The following is an 8,902-nucleotide window of genomic DNA, read 5'->3' on the forward strand; positions in this document are numbered from 1 at the left end:
CTGACCTCAATCCTGAATTAAATGCAAAATGCATAGACTATGGGATTTATGGCACGTTACAAGTATTGCAATTTATTACGCCCTCTGCTTGAAATGAAACATTTTTAAATATTTCTGCTTCGCCGCTTTAAGATGGATTAAGATTTAAGAAGAAAAGGAAAAAATGAAAAACTGCTTAGACAACAATAACAGGACTCTTAAAACAATACAGTTCATCGCTAACAGTTATAGCGTTGGAATTGATGGAGAAAATAAAAAGATAATAAAATAAAGTAAAGGCGTAATACACCATAACAATTGAACTACATTATTACACCAAAAATACAACACATTAAGATTTTCTACATGCTTGGGTGGCGGGATTTCCAATATTGTGTTATTTTAGTAATTATTTATTAGAGCCAATGCCAATTCGTTATGTTGTAAGGAATTGTTTTTCATTTACTTACAAATAAGCGTCAATTATTTGCATGGCACCATGCTTTAAATGAAATTTCTACTTCCCCAGTTGTTTTCATAATGTTCCCCCAAAATATCTGCCGATTATGGATTTCTGGGAGAGTTGCTAGTAAACAGTAAGAAATCCTTCCTAAAAAAGCATCTGGAAGCCAAAAATCATTCTTTGGCCATCGTTTTATTCAGTCCTTTCCTTAGGGACGCATAGAAGCTAGAAAAATAATATCGCTCAAGGCAGATACGAAATGTGTGAAAAGGAAGATGGTTTCACGTAAACTGTTTTAAATTTTCCTCGGAATAAGACTTAAAAACTCCAACGTGGATCTCTTGCAAAGTCTCTCGTTTGCAGGAGATTCTACTTAGGAAAATGAGGCTATTACCATGGAATGTTTATCTAATATTAAACTATGCATTTGCTTAACAGAGCACATCTTCACAATCACGGGGTATATTGCCAAAGGCGGCATGCAGACTTTTTGGACTTGGTCCCATCTCTTTCGGTTCACCTGTAAAAACATCTATGTGCTCGCTAGGACTGCATCTGTGGCTAGTTTTAAAAGATGACTATTCATGCAAATAGGCATAATTTCAGCATGAAAAACCGGCGTAATAAAAAAATAGAAAGTAGGGCTTATGCTGATGGAAGACTGCATACCGGTATCTATCTGTCGCCGTGTCTTTGTTCATACATGCACATATGCAGAAACAAATATGGATACACGCATATACAGACAAAGATGCATATACATGTATGGGATCTGTTATCCAGAAACCCATTATCCAGAAAGCTCCAAATTACTGGAAGTTCACCCCCCCCATAGACTCCATTTAATATAAATTATTCAAATGATTAAAAATGATTTCTCTGTAATAATAAAACAGTAGCTTGTATTTGATCCCAACTACGATACAATGAATCCTTACTGGAGGCAAAACCAGCCTATTGGGCTTATTTAATGATTTATTCGTATACTTAAGGTTTAAAGAGCCAAATTACAAAAAGATCCATTATCTGGAAAACCCCAGGCCCTGAGCATTCTGGATTATAGGTCCCTGTACTGTCATTAGAAATAACCTATGTTAGGATCAAGGGAGCAACTAGAGTTAATACTGTTCATTTTTGGGATCTATTGAATTTCACCACAATGCAATTAAAACCATGTTCTGTAATTCATGCCTATAACACTTCCATAGCACAAAAGTCCTAATTAGATATGTTGGTAGAGGCCTTTGATAAATGACATATTAGGTCAGTTACATTAGACCTACCTTAAGTACAACCCATTTCCTAAACAGTTCTATTATAAGAAAATACCTTTGGCTGTACCCTTGCCTCCTAATCCGTATAAATCATAGACCCCCGCCACTAGGAGCTCTTGCAGAGGAAAGCACATTAGCTAAAGAAATCTCTAAAAATTCTTTCACTATTACTACGGGCCCTCTGCATATTATTTATGCATCATTACAATTACAGGTATAGGATCTGTTATCAGGAAGCCCTTTATCTAAAAAGCTCTGTAATAAAAAAAAAACAGTAGCTTGTGCTTAATCCAAACTAAGATATAATTAATCCTTATTGGAGGCAAAACCAGCCTATTGGGTTTATTTAATGTTTTATAGTAGGTATGAAGATCCAAATTACAAAAATACCTGTTATCTGGAAAACCCCAGGTCCCGAGGATCTACTATATCTATATATCTATGCTATCAGTCTTTCTAGCTGGCTATCAATCTCCCTGGTTCACTATATCTATCATCTGTCTTGTTGTTCCTACCGTCTATCTATCATTTATCTATCTATCTATCTATCTATCATTTATCTATCTATCTATCTATCTATCTATCTATCTATCTATCTATCTATCTATCTGTCTGTCTGTCATCTATCTGTCATCTACTTATCTGTCATCTGTCTAGCTGCTAACTATCTGCCTGTCTAGCTGCTAACTATCTGCCTGTCTGTCTGTCTATCTATCTATCTATCTATCTATCTATCTATCTATCTATCTATCTATCTGTCTGTCTGTCTGTCTGTCTGTCTGTCTGTCTGTCTGTCTGTCTGTCTGTCTGTCTGACTGTCTGTCTATCTATCTATATGTCTATCTATCTATCTATCTATCTGTCTGTCTGTCTGTCTGTCTGTCTGTCTGTCTGTCTGTCTGTCTGTCATCTATCTACCTGTCATCTACTTATCTGTCATCTGTCTAGCTGCTATCTATCTGTCTGTCTGTCTGCCTGCCTGCCTGTCTATCTATCTATCTATCTATCTATCTATCTATCTATTTATATCTCATCTGTCTATCTGTCTGTCTGTCTGTCTGTCTGTCTGTCTGTCTATCTATCTATCTATCTATCTATCTATCTATCTATCTATCTATCTATCTATGTGTCTATCTATCTATCTATCTATCTGTCTGTCTGTCTGTCTGTCTGTCTGTCTGTCTGTCTGTCTGTCTGTCTGTCTGTCTGTCTGTCTGTCTGTCTGTCTGTCATCTATCTGTCATCTACTTATCTGTCATCTGTCTAGCTGCTATCTATCTATCTGTCTGCATGCCTATCTATCTATCTATCTATCTATCTATCTATCTATCTATTTATATGTCATCTGTCTATCTGTCTGTCTGTCTGTCTGTCTGTCTGTCTATCTATCTATCTATCTATCTATCTATCTATCTATTTATCATCTCTCTCTCTCTCTCTCTCTCTCTCTCTCTCTCTCTATCTCTCTCTCTTTCTCTCTCTCTCTCTCTCTCTCTCTCTCTCTCTACTTTAGGCCAGTCTATCTCTTTAACTAACTTTAATGGCAAAATACTAGAAAAATAATGAAAATAAAGCATACAATTTCAAAAACTGTAACAATAAGCATTTTGGATTGTTAAAAATATAGGAATATTGAATTGTTAAACTTGGTGCCAATTAGACACTTTCATGAATTCAGTGAGCTACAAGATCCCTACTGAAGTTAAAAACAATGTTAGTGTAAAGTTGTTGGGTTAATGGAAACCTCAGCCGTTTCTAAAAGATGAGATCCAATTTAACTTGCCAAGAGAATTTTGCATATTTTTTAAAAGAGCGGCTTATTTACGCCTCCCCATAATTTGATCCGTTAGTCTAGTGACAGAAATATTGCTGCACCTAATATGGCATAATATTCACAGTATTTTATTTCAGTCACATCTCAGTCTACATTTAAAAAAAACAACTTTCAAATCGGTTTACCTTCTCAACAAAAATACAGGTATGCCATACATTATCTGGAAACCCATTATGCAGAATGCTCCAAATTACAGAAAGCCTGTCTCCCATAGACTCCATTATGATCAAATAAGCCAAATTTTTAAAAATGATTTCCTTTTTCTCTGTAATAATAAAACAGCAACTTGTACTTGATCCCAACTAAGAGATAATTAATCCTTATTGGAAGCAAAACCAGCCTATTGGGTTTATTTAATGTTTATATGATTTTCTAGTAAAAAGATCCAAATCATGGAAATATCTGTTATACGGAAAATCTCCGGTTCTGAGCATTCTGGATAACAGGTCCCATACCTGTGTATGAAATAAGTAAACACAATTATTGAATGTGTTTAGGGAAGTAGTGCCCTATCAAGGAATATTTCATATTATAATTGGGGAATAAGTTGGTCGAACCTTTAACTTTGATATTCAAAAGGCCTACATTTACTTAATCTATGTTTACAATAAATCAAGTTCTTTAAATTGGTCACTCCAACCTCTTCTGTGTTCAATAAGGCATCACCACCATGAGATTAAGTTTTCAGCTCACAAAAACAGAAATGCCAAAGAGCAAAGTAAAAGACTTTCAATACAGAGCCTGATTCTCTCTAGACACATAAGCTACATTTCCTACCTAAACATATTAACGGTTGTCTAAAAACCAAAAGGTTTGTGTAATTGGACTCTGACCTATTTCAACTGTTTGTGAAAAGTTATTTCGTAAGCTTTGAACAGGTAAAAAATGATGATGAGGGGGGTAAACTTCGGATGGATTTTTGGGGATGAAACATTGCAGACCAATGAATAATTTATTAGGAAATCGTTTTTGGGGAAATATCATTCCCTGAATTAATATGATGGGATCTACTATGCAGAAACCTATTATCCAGGCAGCTCAGAATGCCATTTTTCCATAGACTTCTATTGAAGCCAATAATCTTTGACTGATTTTCTTTTTCTCTCTAACAGTAAGTCAGTACAGGTATAGGATCCGTTATCCAGAAACCTGTTATCCAGAAAGCTCCAAATTACGGAAAGTCCGTCTCCCATAGACTCCATTATAATTAAATAATCCAAATTTAAAAAAAAACTATTTCCTTTTTCTCTGTAATAATAAAACAGTAGCTTGTATTTGATCCCAACTAAGATATAATTAATCCTTTTTGGAAGCAAAACCAGCCTATTGGGTTTATTTCATGTTTACATGATTTTCTAGTAGACTTAAGGTATGAAGATCCGAATTAGGGAAATATCCGTTATCCAGAAAACCCCAGGTCCCAAGCATTCCGGATAACAGATCCCATACCTGTATCATCTTCTTAATGGTAATAAATCCATGTTGATGACTAAACAATGTTTAAATATATATTTTAGCAGCCTTAGAGAATGGTGATGCAAATTACAGAAACATCTTTTATTTGGGAACCCCTAGGCCTTAAAATTTCACATTATAAATCCCATCCCTCTAACTATTTTTGCAGTTAAAACTGACCTTACCTAAAAACATTTCATTTCATAGGCAAAGACTAACCTGGCCACCCACATACATTTATAACTTATTACATGATACATTTCATTTGACTCATGAAAGAAAAACGCTGCCACTTTTACTGACTTTCTTTTAGAATGTTTTAAAATAGATAAAAAAAAGTCTTATAGGGTCAGGGGTACTGAGTTCATGAATTATCCCCAGGCAATCTTTAGCATGGTTTGTAAAAAAAACATATTAAATATTTGAGTTGCTTTTTGATTGGCTAATAAAAGCTGAAGAGTGTTTATGTGAGGCTGAATTTATATGGCTAAACTTTAAACAGGAGGTTGGATCCCTGACAATCTCATTTTATATTTTGTATGTGTTTCTTATTAATGTATATATACCTACAAACGTATAGGTAACACTAATAAACTGGCTTTGGGTGATTACTAGGTTGTTAGTTCAGAACTGAGTCTCAATCCTGTGTCAAGCGATGGAAAGAAGATACTCGAGTTCGGATTTCAAGTTTGAAAACTCACTGCATGTATCATCATCCGAAATGGTAAAAATAAGGTCAAAGCGGCCAAAACAAATGATGCCCCTTTTACAAAAAAATATAATATAATCAATCACTGATTCTTAGCCAATTTCTTCTGAATTTAAACCATACATCGGACCCGTTTCATAACGTCTGATAAGCGCTCCGATGATTTAAACCACTAAATGTTTACTTTTCTGGGCAAACCCCCTGTCATTCTTAATTTGCAAAAAGTGAAACTCAAAGTCACTAAAACGCATGAAAATGATCCGGATCCTGAATGTAGTTCTCTCTTAAGTTCTTTTATTGATGATTAATAAAAAGCAGAAGTCGCTCAGTGGATGCGGAAAGGTGGAAACTGTCGGCGATACGCATTTGTCATATAAAGGAATAAGTGCAGGCGCCAGACCGACAGGTCCGATTGTGACTAAGAAAGGCCAATGTGCATCAGGAATAACTTTGGTGAGTTATTGGTGATTGTATTTATTTCCTACATTTGAATTGGAAAATAAACTTAAATTTCAGTGTTGTTCGACAAATATTCAATCCACTTCTTCCTCCATAATATATAAAATCATCAAGCTTCTACTGGAGAATAGAAACAATTATTTCTCCACTCAGTACATTTCCATGCAAGACGACAGTTAGCGGGGGCACCCTATATTCGTTCAGCCAAGCCAATGCAAATGGCATCTTTGCAGAGAAAGTTACTCTCTTTAAAGCAAGTCAAGTTTTTAATTAACAGCCCCTAAGGCCACATTTCCTAAGGCAAAATTGTTCAGCGGTGCCGGCCGGGCAAACTGATCGTTTCATTCGGAATAACAGGAGGATTTTACAGTGATTTGTGCTGAATGCCTGTTTTCCCATTGATGAATAATGAGCAATAACCATGCCTCGGAATTGCCTTAGGAAACAGCAGAATGAGCGGCACCATTAGGACGGGGACACGTTCAATGAAACTAAGGCAGGAATCAGAATCAGCTCTAAAGATGGTGGTTTTTTTTTTTTAAGTCAGAGGGAAAAAAAATTGGGAGAACAGCTGCACTTTTCTGCCGTGACGAGCAGGTAAAGTGACAGCTCCAAATCCAAAACATATGGTTTCACTAAAATCCTGCAGCTAGGCGAAACCAATAACCCCCCTCCTTTACTTTAAGTAATTACGACTGTTTAAAGAAACCTGCATTGAGCATGCAAATAGGCTTGATAGAATATATATATGTATATATCTCACCGAGCACAATATGATAGTTCCTGTTGTTGTGGCACGCCTTATCTTAGACCATAAATTCATAAAGCTCTCGACAATAGAAAGCCTGCTAAGATTCTGCCCAACGCAAACTGCACCTGTCTTTCTTGACACAACGCACCTGTCTGTATTTTGTGCCCATGCTCCCCTTGTTACGGTCTTACAATAGCTTTCCAGACGGAGAGAGAGAGAGAGGGGGGGAATAGCAGGGGGGTGGATGGAGAGGAATTAAAAAAAAGGAAAATCTTTCATAGCAAATTAGTCATCGTTGTGTTCCCTTTCACTGCACCAACGTTCAGGCAAAAAGCAACAGGGAAAAAACACCCACTGGCAATCGCTCGGGGGCTACAAATGCAGAGCGATTGCCTCTTCCAAACTTTCTAAAGAAAAATTCAGATGGTTCTTAAGTACCGTACGTGAAGATCTCAGCAGCTCATAGGCAGCAGCATGTGCTCACAAGTATTACCCCTAGCAAGGAGCACTTAGCTCTCTGTCTCAAGACCTACAGGGGAGCTCTTTTGCCACCCTATTTGCACATTTATACAAATACTGATTTCCACCATTTATTTTTCCAGCTGGGGGTCTTTGGACTTCCCCATAGTGGAATAAAGGTCCTGTTTAAAATGAGAAGGTGTTAAATAATCTATAGCCAGGATCTAGTAATATTTGCAAATGTGTGAAAACTGTCTCTACTGACGGACAACTGAATCTTCCCTAAGCATCCCATTTGGGCGCTGGGCTTGAGCTTGTGCTTTGTCTGACTCTGTGCATTTATAGACATTTCTAAGAAACAAAAAAACAAGTCTCAATGAAAGTTATAAAATAGGATAAGGGATAGAAAAAAAAGGGGAAGTATTCATGCAAATCAAATACAAATTTCAAAGGGAAGAAGAAGAAGAAGCAGAGGGCAGCTTTACAAAACAAGACAAAAGACATGGAATTATAATTCTAAGAAATTGTTTTCCCAACAGCGGCCAACGTAAAAGCGCATAGAAACTAGGAAGCAGCGTGCAAACATGGTATTTCTCACTGGCCCTGATTCAATACGAAGCTCAAATAAAATCAACTCATCGAGTCCATGCAAATATCTGCAAAGTTTCCAAACAGTGAACAGAACCTCATTAAAGCTGAAATGCAAAGAAGTTATTTGAACATTAAAATAAAAAAATAAAGAAAAGCCAGGTTACTTACTCAGGGAAAGCAATGAAAGTGATCCTCTTTGCCGGCGAAAGACAGAAAACACAGAGGCTGGAATATCTGCTGATGAATAGGACAATTTGACAAGGGAGGGAGACTGTGTGTGTGCGAGTGACTAAGTGTGTGTGTGAATGTGCCAGAGAGAAGCAGGAGGCAGAGAGGGAGACACACACACACACACAGAGGGAGAATGAGGCAGAGAATGAGAAGAGACTCTTTTGTGTGGCTCTCCTTTGCCTGCCTGGGATTGTATTATTTCGGCAGGCAGAGCTCAGCTGAGTCTCCGCACTACAACAAGATTTACTTTAAGACACAGCTGGAGGAAACAGGAAGAATGGACGTCACAGTCTGAGTGATGTCACAGAGGGAAAGCACACCAATCAGGAGGCCACTTCACATGCAAGGTGGGAGAGTTAACTTGGAAAAGAGAGTTAAAAAAAAAAAGGGAAATCAGAAGGGGACAGAGAAGGAGGAGGAAAGTCCAAGCCAAGCCCCATTATTAAGATTTTTTTTTTTTTTTTAATCAACCAGTTAGGGTTTTGCTGTTTCAGTCAACTTACAATTTTTTTTTTAAACTCAGATGGTGACTTTGTCAGCGTCTTAGGCATTTCATTTATAGTGTTTTTTTTAAAATTCAGTATTCATTTTAGCAATTTCTTTTCTGGTTAAAACCGACTTCGTTTTTTTTTTTGTTTTTTTTTAATTCAGCAACAAGAATGTGCCCACAGCATCCGTAGGCACGGCTGGTACTCAA

The 8,902-nt window shown here is 36.9% G+C and overlaps 1 protein-coding gene across 4 annotated transcripts in view; it reads right to left on the bottom strand.

Moving 5' to 3' along the window:
• The window catches only part of prox1.S (prospero homeobox 1 S homeolog), a 53,257-nt gene extending 44,731 nt beyond the window's left edge, over positions 1–8,526 (bottom strand). For all 4 annotated transcript variants that reach the window (XM_041564258.1, XM_041564257.1, XM_041564256.1 and 1 more), the window contains exon 1: positions 8,143–8,526. The gene's annotated coding sequence lies outside the window, so the exon portion shown is untranslated. The remainder of the gene's footprint in view (positions 1–8,142) is intronic.
• Between the last annotated feature and the right edge of the window lie 376 nt (positions 8,527–8,902).

The sequence above is a fragment of the Xenopus laevis genome, chromosome 5S (genome assembly GCF_017654675.1).
Source record: "Xenopus laevis strain J_2021 chromosome 5S, Xenopus_laevis_v10.1, whole genome shotgun sequence".
In the NCBI taxonomy this organism is placed as follows: Eukaryota; Metazoa; Chordata; class Amphibia; order Anura; family Pipidae; genus Xenopus; species Xenopus laevis.